Source organism: Alosa sapidissima, chromosome 9, assembly GCF_018492685.1.
Source record: "Alosa sapidissima isolate fAloSap1 chromosome 9, fAloSap1.pri, whole genome shotgun sequence".
Classification (NCBI taxonomy): domain Eukaryota; kingdom Metazoa; phylum Chordata; class Actinopteri; order Clupeiformes; family Clupeidae; genus Alosa; species Alosa sapidissima.
Window position 1 is genome coordinate 1764013 of NC_055965.1, and position 17332 is coordinate 1781344.

Here is a 17332-nt window from a genome sequence, read left to right on the forward strand (position 1 = left end):
CCTGCCTGGCGTTAGTGAGAATACTGTAACGATTTCTCCAGACCATCTGCATTAGCTACAGCTGCGCCATCACTTGTAAGGGTCTAGCTACATATTGCGGGGGGAGGGAGGCGGTACCACTGTAACATCATGTCACACGTCCTTTGTGCATCAGTGTTTTGACTTGTGCCTGTGTCGTCTAACCAGTTTTAAGTGTATTTGCTTTGTGTCGATAGGTTTTTACTTTTTTTTGTGGTTGTGTTATTATGGGATGTTTATTGTTTTAAGGTACTTGACTCCTACACCCCTTGTCTCCTAGCGACCTGTAAACTGTGACCAATCGTGTGTGTGTGTGTGTGTGTGTGTATGTGTGTGTGTGTGTGTGTGTGTGTGTGCGTGTGCGTGTGTGTATGCAATGTATGTATGGGAGAGAACGAGATGCATTGATAGTATGGAGAAAAAAGGAAGGTGAGCGCATGATTGTGCAAATATATTTGTATTGATACCTATTGATGCCATAATGACATTTGGTATAGTGACTGTCACCATGGTGATTCAAATCGAAATAGTTTTACTCAATGATCTGTCTTTTTTTTTTTTGCTGCTACTGTTATTTTTTTCCGCAAGTGAATGAAATATCACAATACTTTACTAAAAAAGAAAATCCATGAGTAATCTGATGGTTTCACGTTATGCACTTTTTTATTTTCTATGTTTTATTTTGCAAATTTACTGATAGGTGATACAGGATAGTCCACCAGTTTTTGCCTTGTTTGTTTTGTATGGTGTAAGATGTGAAATGTCTGTGTTTGCTGGGGAAAACAAGTCAAATTAAAAGCCCTGTTAGACAGACTCCATGCTTTGTAAATTTCTGTGATGAAGCATCAGCTCTCAATACAATCAGACTTTTCTCGACCGATAAAATAAAACAATTTTCTACCAAGAAGAGCAGAATTCCAATTCTTTTGTATTAACACTGAAATGTGAACGACATGCTTTGATCTGCCAAATCAGTTTTTTTTTTTTTCAGTGAAAACCATGTGATCCATTTCCTGTCATGAAAAATCTTCTAATTGGGACTTTAAAAGCAGATGTTTGATTTCAACATGCAGAGAAAAATAAAACTGCAAATCTGTCTGTCAGTCATACCCATATTTACATATTAGAATTGACTCAATCACAGATGATGAACAAATTTATTGTGTAAAATGAGCAGTTTACAAATGCACCATCATAAATGTATAGTACAAATACAAGCACCAAACTTTAACACCAATGCAAAAGTTTAATTTTGTTGTGAAATAAGTGTATGCAGTATTGCTACAGAACATTACCACAACATATAAGTGTACTAAATTCATGCTTAAATATTCTCTCCAAAATGGACATAAATGATAACTTGCACCACTGGAATAGATAAAATTATTGCTGTATGTGTGTGAATGTATATCATATACCTCATGCGTCTGTTGCTTTTCCCCGAGTGGCACCTCCTCCAGTGTTGCGTGGCTGAGGAGACAGAGCCCCTGTTCCTGCTGAACTGAGCCAGTTAGAAACACACTGCTTGTCAGCACAGCAGGCACGGGAGTCATGCCAAGAGATTCACAAACAACCGCTCACTCGTTTCAACCCACAGTTCAGACATCCAGACAGCAATATCCATGATAATCCAACAATGGGACAAACAGTAAACAGCCTCTCCCACAACACATCCTCCTAAGATGTGTTCATAATCACCAGGTTTTTTATTTGTCATAAAAACAGTAAGACAACATAATCCTCAATATTGGCAAGTCCATGAGGTCAAATTGAGGGAAGTAGCAAATAGTACGATAGTAGCAGTGGTACAGATTTGAAAAGGAAAACATCGGGCCAGTGACTAACTGAAACTTCCACTAAGTAATAGTTCAGTATCTGTGCTTATCATTCAAATGGTAATTACGTTTCAAGTATAATTATATGCATGCAAATGTTGACCTTTTTCAGACAGGGCGTTCTCTGTTCAGTCTCATGAGAAGTTTAAACAGAAACGCCACAGCAAGTTCCTAAAAAAAAGCTAGTCTGATCAAATAGATATTTATGTTTTTTTGTAAATTGTGCATGTGGAATGAACATTCATCTCCAAACCCGGAGACACACCTGTCTTTAAAAGCTTTGGAATGCGTCCCATATGTAGATCTGAAGTCCATAATGTTTTAACTGGACTCCTTCCACTCCAAGAGACATTTGCAATTCTAAGACCCAGGCTGATTCCGCTGCAGTACTGAACCTAAAGGTGATGCACAAAGCAACTTTTTGAGCAATATTGGCAGGCAGTGTTACTGGCCAATGTTGTTTGGGCTCTTTTGATATTAGGCTGTTTGTTTTCTGGAGAACTTAAATTATCAACATTTAACTTGTTATGATCTTCCAAAACAGTAAAGTATTGCCTGGCAACACTGACCCATGTATTATTCATCAACTTCCATCCTCTCTCTCTCTGTTTATCTGTTTGTGTTTGTGTTTATGTGTGTGTGTTTAGTCACAGCAGTGTGGATGTAAGGGGTCCTGTGACACTGGAACTTAACCACTGTGAACAGGGAGGTTACATAGACTGCTCACATGCAAGGTAAGTCCCAATGCTCCATGACCTAGTCACCGTGAGGTACCTCTGTATGTGACAGAGAGAGAGAGAGAGAGAAAATATGGTAAATGGAGAGGCCTACATTACACTGTGTCTAGGAGCCAGTGGAGGCCAAATGTCTGACACAGATGTCTTTGGATATGAGTGGCTGCCAATGGCTGTATAGCATTAGGCCTACTCTCATAGCTTAGCTTGTGTAGGCAGCTCTCATTCATTCTCTCTAAAGTGTGTCCTTGGATCAGATGAATTCTTCATTGGGTAAGAAGGCCCATTCTCAGAGCCCAACATAATTGGTTCTCCAAAAGGAACAGGTTGAAGAAAACTTTAAATGAGTTCCAGAGTGCGGTTGGTTATGCCAGAGCTCCTTTACGGGAAGGCAGTGGCAGTGGCAGACCATTATAGTTGCTGACGTCACACCAGCCACTGGAAATCCCTGGCAATGTGATTCAGTCCTTACAGTCCATTAAAAATCACCATGCCAGGAATCCCATTGGCCAGAGGCACAGAGCGTGGGAGGTGTCACACAAGTCCGTCAAATGTCTCTCTCTATCCCTCTCTACTTCACCCTCTTTGTATTTTCCTCTGGACTGGTGCTTTAAATAGGATATAAATGACAGCTTTCCGAACAGAGTCAGTCATGAAACTACTGAGGAAGTCCTCTTTAAGCTCTGATACAAAAAAGTCCCACATATCCGCTCAAAGCAATAAAAAAGTATTTTTACACGCGCTCCAAGCTACTCAGAGACAATACTGATTAGAAGTGATTGACAGAATTGACACAAACATCTGCCTGAGGATGAGGAAAAAATTCTTGCTGCTAAATTATCTTTAACCATCACAGTTTTTCAAGACAGAATATCTAGCCCCACATCCTCAGATGAAGATGTGGTGAGTATAGCCTAATAAACCATATATGTCTCCTAAAGTGGCGTATAGGCCTAAGAGTAAACCTAAATTAAATCAAACATTTAACCTGACTTCTATAACATCTGATTCAGTAGCCTAGGCTACGCTACAGATGTGAACAATTTGAAAGTAACATAGGCGGTGCCTTTGAGAATGTTAAGGCACAGGTTGCAAAAGTGATGAAAGCACAGAGTCAGAAATGACCACTGACAGACTCCACTTTGAGGTCTTCATCTCGGTGCGGCGATAAACCCTGCGTGATACCGCCAGAACACAAAAATAGCAAATATGATAGACCAACAAAGCGTACCTGGGAAATTATACAATTTCTAAGTATATTAGTGTAGGCTACTATTAATGCGCATTGTGGAACGTGTGGAGTAAGAGCAAGTTTCAGAGAGACAGAGCGAGAGGGAGAGAGAGAGAGAGAGAGAGGACACGTACCTTTGAAGAGTAAGTTTTTTTTTTGCCAGACAGTCCCTAGTTGATGGACATAGATGCAATCCGAAGTTTTGAAAAGAAAAACTTCTCTGTCCCACACCATAGTCTTTCTCCTACTGAAATGTGAAAGCGGGTGCGCAGACAAGGCTACGCTGCATGATGGGTTCGAGGACTGCCGACTGGAATTCCATTGGAGACGTCAGAAGCGTCATCCACTCTGCTTTCGCTGTTGAAGTCGTGTGATGCATTCCTTCGCTCCCCACCAAATTAGTATAACTCACAACGGGAAATCACACCTCTCATAAAACTGGTGTTTACTTAAGTCTTAAGTCATAGGCTCCTTCAGCAGTTGCCAGGGTGATGTAGACATGCGTAATTTAGTTCCAGAAGGTAAGAAAGATGACTGATAAGGTATGGAAATAAAACTGGGTGGTTCTTCTAAAAAGCCTACAGACGCCAAAATGTTTGAAACATTTTATTATGACCTCCGCGCAGCGAAGCGGCTGTCATATAGGCTAGGTTATATATTTTTTCCTGCGGATTTTGTTTTCTTCAGCAATTTTGTGTCAACGATTCCCCGCACACTGATAGACAGGGGTGCACGAAACTACAAGGATGACACGGAAACATTGTTTTTCGTTTTAATACCAGATGTTGGTTTCTCAAGGGGCCATGTCAACCAATCCCATAACCACTCATGTGTAGTGCCACACACACACACTAAACACACACACACACACACACACACACACACACACAGATAAAGATAAGATAAAAAGATAAAGTATATTTTATTGTCAGGGGGAGGAAATTCATCTTTGGCTCCAGTCACTGCACCGCAAACTTGTAACATACCACATAAAATATATACGAAAGTAGACCATACACACACAATAGACACACAAACACGCACACACACACACACACATAAAAACACACACATGCAGGCAAACACACACACACACACACACACACACACACACACATGCAGGCAAGCACACAAACACACACACACACACACACACACACACTCACAAGTGAAAACACACACACAGAGAGAAGCACACATATACACAAAAGCAAATGAACACATGCACACACTCATGTACATACACAAAAGTTGCGTAGGGGCTGGAGTAGTAGGAGATGGAGACAAATTGACAAGCGTGATTTATTTTTGCGGAGAGAATGTGCAGGACTCAGTGGCGGTCATATTTTATACCGCTTTGCGGTACATATAGTTTTTAATATCAGTTTGCTCTCTCTGTGTGCAACATCATGATAAAGTTTTTTTTCTGTCAGATGCATTTGGACAAAGCTGCTAAAATGGCTTGTTGGATATACCCATGCATTTATTTAGCCAATTTTACTTGAATACCTCTAATTTATTTAGTTATGTGAAATACTGACGTAGACCATGGACAAGTGCATTGAAGACCATGCGGAAAATGTTCCTAACCCCCCCCCCCCCCCCCAACATTTTCTTTTCTTGCTTTGAGAAAGTGGGGAAGGGAACAAGATCAAGTCAAGTATCACGTGACAGTTATCCTCCCGAGACCCAGGAGGGAAAAAAAGTGTTGCTGTTAAGATTGCCTTGGATAAGTGAAGTATAGCTTATTTTAGCCCAGAGTTGTATAGGCTACGGGAGCCCATGGTCTGGCTATTAGCAAATGCATGAATCATTACATAAGTCAATGGGGTCAGTGGTTTGAAAAATCAAGCTTTTAACTAATTGTGTGCATAAGGCCTATGTTAGTGCATTAGGCCTATGTTAGCGCATTAGGCCCATGTTAGTGCATTAGGCCTATGGTAGTGCATTAGGCCTATGTTAGCATCCCCCGACCTTTGTTGGAAGGTATAAGATCTGCTGTCTGCTACAACCGACTTTGAATAAAAGGGGCTATAATTAGTAGGCCTAGACGTTTCTAAAATCGTCCTAAATTAAAGTAACAATTTGATTATTAACAACTGGAACATCATATCTATAATCAAGTCAATCAGTTATATTAATATCAGTGATATGCTATATTAAAACTCATCTTATGTTATGAGTTTACAGGATCTGTTTGAGAATCTCTCATCCGCACAAGACTGAGGAATTGTACTTGAAAGTAAACTTGATTCATCTGACTTTAGACTGGTTGTGTTCAAGCCCCATGACAGATGTTTTTGTCAGCAGAAGCAATATAGTCATTGGCAAACCTGTGTGGAAGTGCAAAGAAAATGCAGTTGGTTGTCATAGTAACACGAATATAATTAGGTGTTTATTCCAAATGGGAAATGGGCTTTCCCAAGACCTGGCATTCACCAAATCTGGTGGAGTAGACGCTGGCTGCTGCAGGTCTTCCTGCTGTTGTTGAGTAGGCTAGTCTGCTGTCCCCTCTCTACGCTTTCCTCTCTTACTGCTCTGTGTTTTGGGACACTAGTTGCCATGACGATCAAACAACACAAATACTGTGGTAGTGAGTGGCTTTGGCGTGTGCAGTCATTAAACCACAGGGACGTCATTGCGGCCTGCTCTTTCTCCGACTTGCACTCCTTCTCAGTCGCTCTCTCTCTCTCTGTCTCTCTGCCGTCTCCCTCACACTAAGTCCAAGCCCCAGCAGTATTAACATCCCGCCGTAAGATGAAAGCCATCCTCTGCTGTGCCGCCGTAATTAGAGTGTTTGTGGAGTGGAGTCTGGCTGGAGATTGAGGGTTCTTGGGTAGACGAGTGTCTGTACTGAGCCCTCCAGTGAGCAGCGATTGTGGCTGCTGCCATCTGCATTTGCCAATGCTAATGTTAACAATATGGTTGGAGTGCTTGTGTGTGTCCTTAGTTATTTTTGGAGCCCAAATCTATCATATTGCACCACTGTATTGTAGGCTATAGCATAGCATAGCATTTGAGGGTATTGTTTTAGATGCATCCAGGTTGGTTACCTGTTTGTGATTAGTCCAGACTAAGAGGAGACGTGCCCACTGGCCACAGTGTGTAGGGGGATGGCAGGAGGAGCCCATTGCACTCTCTTACATCAGACTCTTTCCCAGCACATTGTGTATCATTTCCATGCTCTGGTACTGTGTAAGCATATGGTTAAAAATAGCCTATTGGAAAATCCCCTCAGAGAGGAGGCCTCCCTTGGAATCAGATACACTCCTCTGTGCACTAAGGCACCTCATGCACTCCTCCTTCTCAGCGCTGCTCTGGAGCCTCACACTCCCGCACATCTATTCATATGTTTGCCTGGGATTAGATCATTTCATTCAGTATGTCATTTTAATGAAGCATCTTTTATATGGGCCTTTTGAATTTACACATTTCTTCAAACTTTGAGCTCTACATCTTTAAACAGGGGAGCACACCCTGACAGACTTTTCTACCCGTGCTTTGAGTGACTTTTTAAGAGGTCACAAGTGTGACTTTACAACTGACAAACACATTTTTATTTTTGCTCTTCACTTGTCTGTTGCGCAATTTGCTCTGTCTGCACTTAGGCCTACATCTTTCTTCTACACCCCCTTCCACAGCTGCTATACAGTCTGTGGCAGAAACTGAGATCTGAAATCTGGCCTTCTGACGAAAGCAGTGTTTCCTCAAGGATGCAGTTGAGGTTAAATGAGAGGAGGACGCTGTTTAGTCTGCACGAGAGACCTGCATTCGTGACTGAATCAGTTTAGCATTACTCTAGAAGTTACAGACTATGAATCACTGACACAAATCATGAAGTGAGTGAGCACTGACAGGCAGTACTGCTGCCGTAGCTGGTTCTGATGACTGGGTGAATGTAAACAGGGATGGAAACATTTGCTAAATGTCAGCAAAATAGGCATCAGCAAGCAGAATAGGGTGTTGCTGCAGAGTTTGATGGCCGAATGGTGAATGCTGAATATGAAGGCGGACTGCCGACTCGGGTATTACCCGAATGGTAGCCTAATCCATAACCATTCCACCAATCCATAATCTATAAGATTACCCAGTTGGTGCAATATAGTTCAGATATAAGCACCACTTTTGCAAAAATAAATAACATAATTTAAGGTAAGATGATTGTTATTTAACTATACGTTTAAGTTGATTTAAAGATTATTTTGTATGCTGAATATTAGGGCTATTTACAAACATTTTGTTATGCTTTTATGTGTGAATTTCTTGTCATTTTCACAAATGGCTAAATGGAAAAAAGGTAATGAAATGAGAAGGATAGCGTTTGTTTGAACTCAAGAGCTAGAACACAGAAACTGTTGAAAAGCATCTGGCCATATGGTGCCCACGTGCCTCAATGTGTTTACATACCAGCTCATAAACTCTTAGTGTACTGATGAAAGGCACCGAAGCTGCTGTTTATACTCCTTCACATGCACTGAGGTATGTCAGAAAAGTGATTTATTAAATGATGTTTTCTAGGTAATCTTGCAGCAAACCTCAATAAGGCAATGAGGGGACAATTTTGCACTGTTAGACTTTGTGGTTTGGTTATATAAATGTACATTTTTCATATCAAAGACCTTTAGACTATTCTTAAAAGAGTTAGTTATTTATAGTTTATGTTCATGCAAGACTGTGAGAGGAAGGAGAGGTAATCATCCGGTGGCTCCACCCCACACAGAAGACTGTATAAATACTGTGATGATGTTTGAGTGTGAAGCTTCCAGTTCATTTAAACAAGGCTGCAAAAATAAACCAGCAGCAATGAGAAATGTAAAAGGCGACGTGAGGCCCACTGGAGCCCCCCCCCTTCCTTCACCCACCACCAGGACACAAGCATAAATAGTTACACACACTGACTCACACACTCCCATTAACACAAACAGACTTCCACGGGAGTTCTCTCTCTCCCTCTCTCACACACACACACATATGTTTACCCTCACTATCACAGTTGGAGACCCTCAGCATTTCTACTCCTTACAAGACAACTGTTGAGTTTCCAGAAGTCTCTCTGAGCACCACAGGCCTTCCTGTCCTCTGACCACACATGCAAACCTGCCAATAGGACAACCTGATTATGGATCTGTATTTTAAAACACTTTCTGGAAGCTGATTGGTTTGAATGTTGTGTAAGTCTGTAACAAGTTGTATTATGTCTATGACAATGAATCATATTTTATTTTGTTATAAAGACCAGTTTGATTGTTCTCAGAGCTCACCATAGGCCCATGTAGTCTTGTTGCCCAGGCCTGGTACTAGCACCACAATATGATGAAGTCATTTTTGATGTGATCTTTCTATTATATTTCTGAAATGATAGTGATGTAAATGACAGTGTATAAAAATAAGTTTAAAGTTTTATTGAACACAGTGCCCATTTAAACACAAATAGTGACATTTTTGCACACTGTAATGCTTGACAATGCTGCCACCGAGTGGCCAGAGACATGGGACGTCTTTCCAGATTCACTCTTGTTTGTAGTGCATAGTTGAACAGTAGTCAGGTAAAACCCCAGGATAGGTGTGACATAATGTACTAATGCAATTTTTTTGCATAAATTGATAGGTAAGGGGGTGTAGACTCAGAATCTGATGGGTGCCGCTCCGGCACCCTTGAGCATTTTTTTTTTAAATTACATAATTTGCCACGCCCCCTTTTTTTGACCATAAAAAATAACTAGATGCACATTACTGTATAAACCCATCATGTATGGTATCAAATGAGAAATCAACGATGTCAATAAAAACATGCTAAAAATGATTTCAAGTCCCTCCAGAGAACATAATAACTGTAAAGCCTGGTAAGGTCCCACCGCTGAAATGGTAGGCTGAGCAACAACCACAAGAGACATGAATTGTATCAACCCTCAACAATTAATCAAATAGACAAAGTTATCAGGAACAAAGTAGAACTTTCTCACAGATTCTGAAAGCAACTATATACAGAACATGTTGCCAGGCTGGCCTTGTACACATCACAAACATCAAATGTCTCCTCCAAAAATCATTCATTCAATCAGACAGTTCTCCCTCGCTGTCATCAGTATCCTCCACTGAAAGTGTAGCCATCTTCGAATTTTTATTTGCACACTGTTCACCACCTTTGCAATGGCAGTAGGTGGTGCATGGTAGTCCATCTGACTGACAGCTGCAAGAGGCCCTGGAGCATGCTGGCACTGCCTTGCATCCACAAGCAACAAGCTGTAGACCTGTTTTGGGTGCAATGTCAGTGTTGCCATGAACAGGCACAGGAATTCCATCCTCTATTTTCACACTGGAGGTGTTTTTTTTGTCAGCAGCTCTCCACAGAAGGACTTGCAGCCGTGCACGCTTGATGTGTTCCGCTGCATATTCTCTTGTTGGAGGAAGACTCTTTATTTTAGCAGGGTCTCTTTTCTTGGTGAATAGCATGTATCAAGTTACTGAGGCTTTCAACAGTCTTTCCATAGTAGAGGCAAGAAAGGAAATCCATTCCTGCCTTCATGCTCATCAGCTTCTACAGTACATCTGTACAATTCTTCAAATCAAGATTCCTCTTGAGCATCAAATTGATTGCTGAGGTTTTCCCTTTGCCATATGGATATGACACACTGTCACAACCAAACAATGCTTGAACAGCCAACAAATCATAACATTTGTCTAATTTTGCAGCCATAGCATTAATGTCAATTACTTTGGGCATCCATGGCCTACTGGTTAGGGAATCAGACTTGTGACTAAAGGGTGGCCAGTTCGATCCCCGACTGGTAGGAAAAATGTGAGTGGGGGGAGTGACTTCACAGCGCTCTCCCACAACCATGTGAGGTTCCCACATCTGGATGAGGTGCCCTTGAGCTCCCCGGGCGCTGGATCAAGGGCTGCCCACTGCTCCGGGTGTGTATGTATACTCCTAGTATGCTCACTGCTCTAGGGTGTGTGTGTGTGTGTTTGAATGGGTGTACAGTACACTGTTTGTGTGGGTGTGTTGTACACTACCCCCGAATGGGTAAAATGCAGAGCACAAATTTCTTGTATCGGTGGGGTCAGCCCTATGTTCCCACATTTCTAGGGTTAGGGTTAGGCCTGAGGTGTGGGTTAGGGGACATAGGGCTGTGGGAACATAGGCATGCCGGTTTGATCCCCGACCAGTAGGAGAAATGTGTGTGGGGGGGGGGGGAGGGGAGTGGTTGAAGAGCACTGCTCTCACATGCCCACAACCACGGTTGAAGTGCCCTTGAGCAAGGCACCTGACCCTTCACTGCTCCCCGAGCGTCGCTGTAGCAAGGCAGCTCACTGCTCCGGGTAAGTGTGTGCTTCACCTCATGTGTGCTCGTTGTGTGCTTCATCTCACTGTGTGTTCACTAATTCACGGATGGGATAAATGCAAAGACCAAATTCCTTGTATATGCAAGTATAGACCCTTTCAAGAGAGTGCCATTATCATTTTATTTTATTGTTGAAAGGGTCTATACTTGGGCTATAAACCTGATTTACATTTGTTGTTGTATTTCCAAATGATTCGTGTCATTCCTTGCAATACTGGAAGAAATAATTTTCTTGATTCTGTCCTCTCCTCCTGTAATGAACTTTGCAGTTTTCTCTGTAATTAAGGGGGCAAATTCAAGGACTATTATAGTTAATGTGCTGACTAACTGGCAAGTAACTAACTGGCAACTCAGACTAGTTTGTATCAATCCTGGATTGTGTTGTCTGTTTTTAAAGCATTAAAAAAAATGTTAGGATGAAAGATATTGTTGTCTGTAATTCTGGGGGGAAATCCAAGGACAGTTATAATTAATGTGCTAACTACCTGGGAAGTACCTCACAACATTGCTGTCTGAAATTCAGCGACTGATTCAAGGGAAACTAGATGTACCGCATAGCGGTACAAAATATGACCGCCGCTCAGTCCTGTACATCCATTCCGCGAAAATAAATCACACTTCAATTTGTCTCCATCTTTTACTCCATCCCCCACTCTTGAAACTTTTGTGTATGCTTGTTTGGCATGCCTGAGTGTGTGTGTGCGGCTGCACAGAAAGTAGCCTACTTGTGCTGAAAAGGTGAATAGATTGTAGAATAGCCAAAGAAGATGTAGCATTTTTATAAAACCTTTAAAATCTCTAAACAATCACAAGTAGGGCAGGTCATCACAGTTCATCCATTGCAACTGGATTGATGAAAGGTCACTTACACCTGTAGGCTACATTGTATTTGGGAAAAGCAAAAGGTATCAGCATAATGTTATTTATTTATTTATTTATTTTTTATGTATTTATAAACAAAAACATCTCTGTCAGTTCCATGCCGTTTTCAACAGCTATCAAAAACAAAAGGTCATTTTTGGATGGATGGATTTTTTGTGAATATTTCTTCTTCTACATAAGATTTTAGTCATCTTTAGTTCATGTAATACTTTATTGTCAATGCACAAATTAAGTAACAGTAGTCTGAAACGTTATTGTTAATGCACAAATTAAGTAACAGTAGTCTGAAACGAAATGCTGTTTTACATCTAACCAGTGGTGCAAATAACTGACATGTCCAAATGGGCCTTGATGAAATGCGTCGCTAGACTGTTCATACACATTTTAACGGGCCAAAGTTGAAGAGCTTTTGTCCGTTATTGTTCGTGCAAATATAGGCTGATTCATGTTCCCTTGCATTGTGTAACTGAGGTCCATGGCTAGTCTGGCTTTCATCAGACCAAGCTCAATCTTTTAAGAAATCAAAAAATAAATAGCGGGCAGATCAGGCTGGGTTCACCCAGCCTAGTCCATAGGCACCCGATATTGTTTAATTTTCAGATTGAGATAGGCCTATACACGCTCTGGCTATTCTAAATGCAAAAATGCATTAGGGAGTTATGACAAAACTGTAACTAACAAACTAGATCCTAATAGAAAGCTGTTAGCTTCCCTAAACTACAGGTAGGATTATAAGGTAGGCCTATTTACAACATAAATTGTCAATAGGCTATGCTGGCGACACAAATAAAATCTCCTTTGGAAACCAATGGCTTACGACTTACAGTATCAAGCGGACTTAAACTGCCATATCGTGGCGAAAAGTTGTAATAACATTCACGCAGTTCCATGAGTCAAGGAAAGCGCGAATGAAGTAGCCACTTCTAAATGGGACCCACTACACAGTAGCTTAAGGTGTGTTGCTAAAGCAGCCATAATGAAATGAAGGTGTCATTGTTTGGATACTTCACACACACGTGCTTTTTAATTTCACAGACTACAACTACCAAGCTGGAATCAAAGCACATCGATTCCCCTCTCACACCCTGCACGCACTTAAAACAAAATAAACAGGCGTCTCAGTCTCACGCATGTATAGGCAAAACTGTATCAGACCGGTGTAACGTTGGTAAATCTTCCATTGCACAGAATGATTTTGTAGCACGTGCAATAAATGACAGTCGAAAGATACAAACAGTGCTGCTATCAATTTGCTTGGTATAACCGCATTTATAGTTTTCTACAAATGCAATCAATCAAATGGGCCTCCATCACTCAACCAACGCTAACGGTAACATTACCTAGGTCCTTATTGATATTACAAGATTAACGTACCTGCAGTAAAAACCAAGCATGTCCGATAAACATCCTCACTTCATCCTCACTTACACTTCATGTGAACATCGTCCTGTCCTTATTAGATGTTCGCTGCGGTAAATTACAGTCCTTGTAGGAAGTGTCCATTATTTTTTCAACCCACTTTTAACTTCCAAAAAAATTACGTCTCACTGCAACGATGCGCCATCTAGTGGACAAACGACTACCTATCGCCAATACTGAAAATGCAGCCATGATGATGATGATGAATATTTTGGCTTTCTTTTGATCCTATTGAATTTGTAATTATGTATCGGCCGTTACCGATACATAATTAATCTAATCTAATCTAATACCGATAGTATGTGGGTGCCTGTGTGTGTGCATGTTTATATGTGTGCACCGCCATTTACAGGCCAATGAGTGTACAGTCACTAAATGTACACATAACCTAATTTTTTTAGCCCCCCCCATGGATGAAATTCTACGAAACTTGGCATACCCCCAGACCCCCAGAGAATGCCAGGTCAATCATACACATAAAATTTGGTGCAGTTCTGAACATCTTAACTGAAGATAGGGGCGATTAAAGCAGAATAATATTGCATTTTCATTTTTGACCGGGGGGGGCAAATCACAAATGAGTGATTATGAGCCAGGTTGATGTGGGCCCTTGAGACCAACATACCATAAAAGATTCACAGAGAACTGTGTCTGCCCTACCCTCCTTTCGGGGGGTCCAGTCCAGCGGGGGGGCTGCAGATCAAAACGAAAAACGATGGTTCCATGCTATCCATGTGGGGTTACATGCCCACCAAGTTTTGTGTACCCCGGTCTTTCAGTGTCCCGGGAATCCTTGTTGGTGTACGTCACTAAATGTACACATAAATTATTTTATTGTAAGGCCCCCCATGAACGAAAGTACACAAAACTTGGCATGCATTCAGAGGGTGTCATAATGATCCTACACTTTTAATTTCGTGCAGTTTTGACCTTGTCAGCCAGAGATATTGAGATGAAAACACCTAATTTTTTGCTTTTTAATTTTTAACTAGGTGGCGCTATACATGAAATAAGTGGTAATGGGATGGGTTGACATGCCCCCTTAAGACCAACATACAAAAAAAAGGTGGACCTCCTAGGCCCTACGGTTCTCGAGATATTCACAGAAAACTGTCTCCGGCCACCTACAGGCCAGTTGGTGTATAGTAACATAAATTAATTTATTGTGTGGCCCCCCATGAACGGAATTCCACAAAACTTGGCGTGCATACAGAGGGTGTCATAATGATCCTACACTTCCAATTTCGTGCAGTTTTGACTATGTTAGGTCACAGATACCTTCAATTACACCACCTCATTTTTACTTTTTTGTGTTTAACTAGGTGGCGCTATACATGAAATGAGTGGTTATGGAATGGGTTGACATGGCCCCTTGAGATCAACATACAAAAAAATGGTCCTCCTAAACCCTACGGTTTTCGAGATATTCACAGAAAACTGTGTCTGCCCTACCCTCCTTTCGGGGGGTCCAATTCAGCGGGGGGGCTACAGATCAAAACGAAAAACGATGGTTCCATGCTATCCATGTGGGGTTACATGTCCACCAAGTTTCGTGTACCCCGGTCTTTCAGTGTCCCGGGAATCATTGACGGAAATTTGGGCATGCGAAAAAGAAAAAAAAGAAAAAGAAAAAAAAAAAAAATCTGACTAAACCTATATGCTTCGCGGCGGTCATAATTAAAGCTAACGTGCTAGCTAACCTGCAAGTTGGTGAACTCGGGTACAGCAGACTTGCTATAATTCATATTAAAATGAATTACTATTGAATGATTGTATTCCTGTATGTATTAAGCTACATGGCAGTTCCATAAGTTGTTTAATTTAATACCAAACATGACACGATTTAGAGGTATAAGCTATTATGCAGCAAAAAGAAACCTACTTTCACCTTGCAAAAGGTATTTTGTTCTCTGGAGGGACCTAAACTATTTTTTTCTACTTTATTATGGTCAAAGCTGATTTCTGTATGAAAAGAGCTTTAATTTGATACCATACATGATGGGTTTATAGGTTAATGTCTATTTAATAGATGATTTTCTATGATCAAAAAAGGGGTGTGGCAGGTGATGCCATTTTAAAGAAAATGCTCAAGGGTGCCGGAGCAGCACCCGTCAGATTCTGAGTCTACGCCCCCTTACCTATCAATTTATGCAACAAAATGCATTAGTACCTTATGTCACACTTATGCCCAAATTCCACAAAGTTCTACCTGACTAAGGGAACACTGCAGTAATGAACAGTAATAATATGCAAGAGTGTGATTTCACTTACATAAATAAGTGATACATATTCCAATACATATTGGAACATCCTCAAATCACCACACTTTCGATATCGATATTCGATATACTGTACAACAGAAAATGGTTAGATATGGAAGCTTTTCCTACTGAAGACAATTAGTCAAAAACTAAAATACCTTTTATTTAAGAAATAAAGAGCACATGTCAAGCACAGTGTGGATGGGCACACAGAACATTCATTGTCTGGATACTTTATGGCAGAAGTGTACATACTCAATACACGTAAAATGAAGTTTCACAAGATTCATGAAAGAAAGTTCAGACTTTAGTCACTGCAGAAAATGCCCATATTTACATCATTTGAATACTTCCATCTTTTACTCAATAATAAGTAAATGACTTTCAAAATTACATTTTAACACACGATGGGGAAGAATTAAAAGAAAAATGATTTTGCGAATAGTTTCAGCAGCTCAAGCAAACCAATTAGAACAGGTCATATAGGTAGTTTGAGTTGTTACGCAGTATGTTTGCAGTACAACACATATACATCAGATTTTAAAATGCAAGTCATAGCCATGAGGTCTTCCAAATCAGAATATTTGAAATGTTATTATAATCTGGAATAGAAACCCCCTATAGAAGTGTTGGATGATAATGATAAGGATGATAATGATAAGGACTCATGGCGGAGGGTTAAGAAATGTCAAAAGGATAATAAATAACCACAAGGACGGTAGTAAAAGAACACAATTATATGGTGCTCTTCATTAGTCCAAATTATATTCTAACTGTGTTTCCTATTTTGTTTATCAAATTTCTTGAAGAATAACCTTAAAACATTGAATATTGCGGATGTTGAATGTTAAATAAAAACAAAAAGCAAACACACAGAGTAAATAGCCAGTTAGCATGACTTGAAAAGTGATATACAGTTATTGCAGAGTGACATTTGCCACACATTATTAAGTGCCATGACCACACATTGTTATCTTGCTTGAAAACATTTTAGTCAGCAAGCTCATTAAAACATTTCCTTCTAGTGACACACACCCTCCATTAGTATGTAGCTACCTACATTATGTGAAAAATAACCCTTTCTATTGAGACACCGAAAGGACAAAACTGACCTACTTTTCTTGTCATCCCCACTGAACTTCCTGGTCTGTTTTCTCTTTTTCTCTTCATATCAGTCAGATTTAACTTTACAGTTTGCTCTCTGCTTTCGCTTTATTAGCCTTGATGCCTTGGGGGGGGGGGGGGGGGGGGGGCAATCACTCTGTTTAACACGGCCTTCTTAGTTGCTGTGCCATCTAGTGGCTGATATGAAATATTTTGAATACACAGCAACTGAGATCAGGGTAAACCCCGGCAATAGATTAAAGCAGAGGTGCTGATTACACAGCAATGGGGGGGGGGGGGCTGGTATAGTCCTGTGTCTGTGTTCCGCGCACCCAGCGCATGACTAGACACTTCCGTCATCAGCGCGGCATGTGCATGTCAATGATGCACGTCTTCCATGCGTGCAAATGTGCACGGAGGAGCACACCACCTCCTTAACAAGTCATGTGACGTCTTTCACCATATGCACGCTTACAACTGTGTTCCTCATCTTTCACCATAT

The 17332-nt window shown here is 40.9% G+C and overlaps 1 long non-coding RNA gene across 1 annotated transcript; it reads right to left on the minus strand.

Moving 5' to 3' along the window:
* Positions 1-1161: 1161 nt before the first annotated feature.
* On the minus strand, positions 1162-4256 carry LOC121719764. Its single transcript, XR_006034370.1, has 2 exons — positions 3953-4256; positions 1162-2248 (listed from the first exon to the last, which is right to left on the minus strand). It is a non-coding gene; the product is annotated as an uncharacterized LOC121719764 (long non-coding RNA).
* Between the last annotated feature and the right edge of the window lie 13076 nt (positions 4257-17332).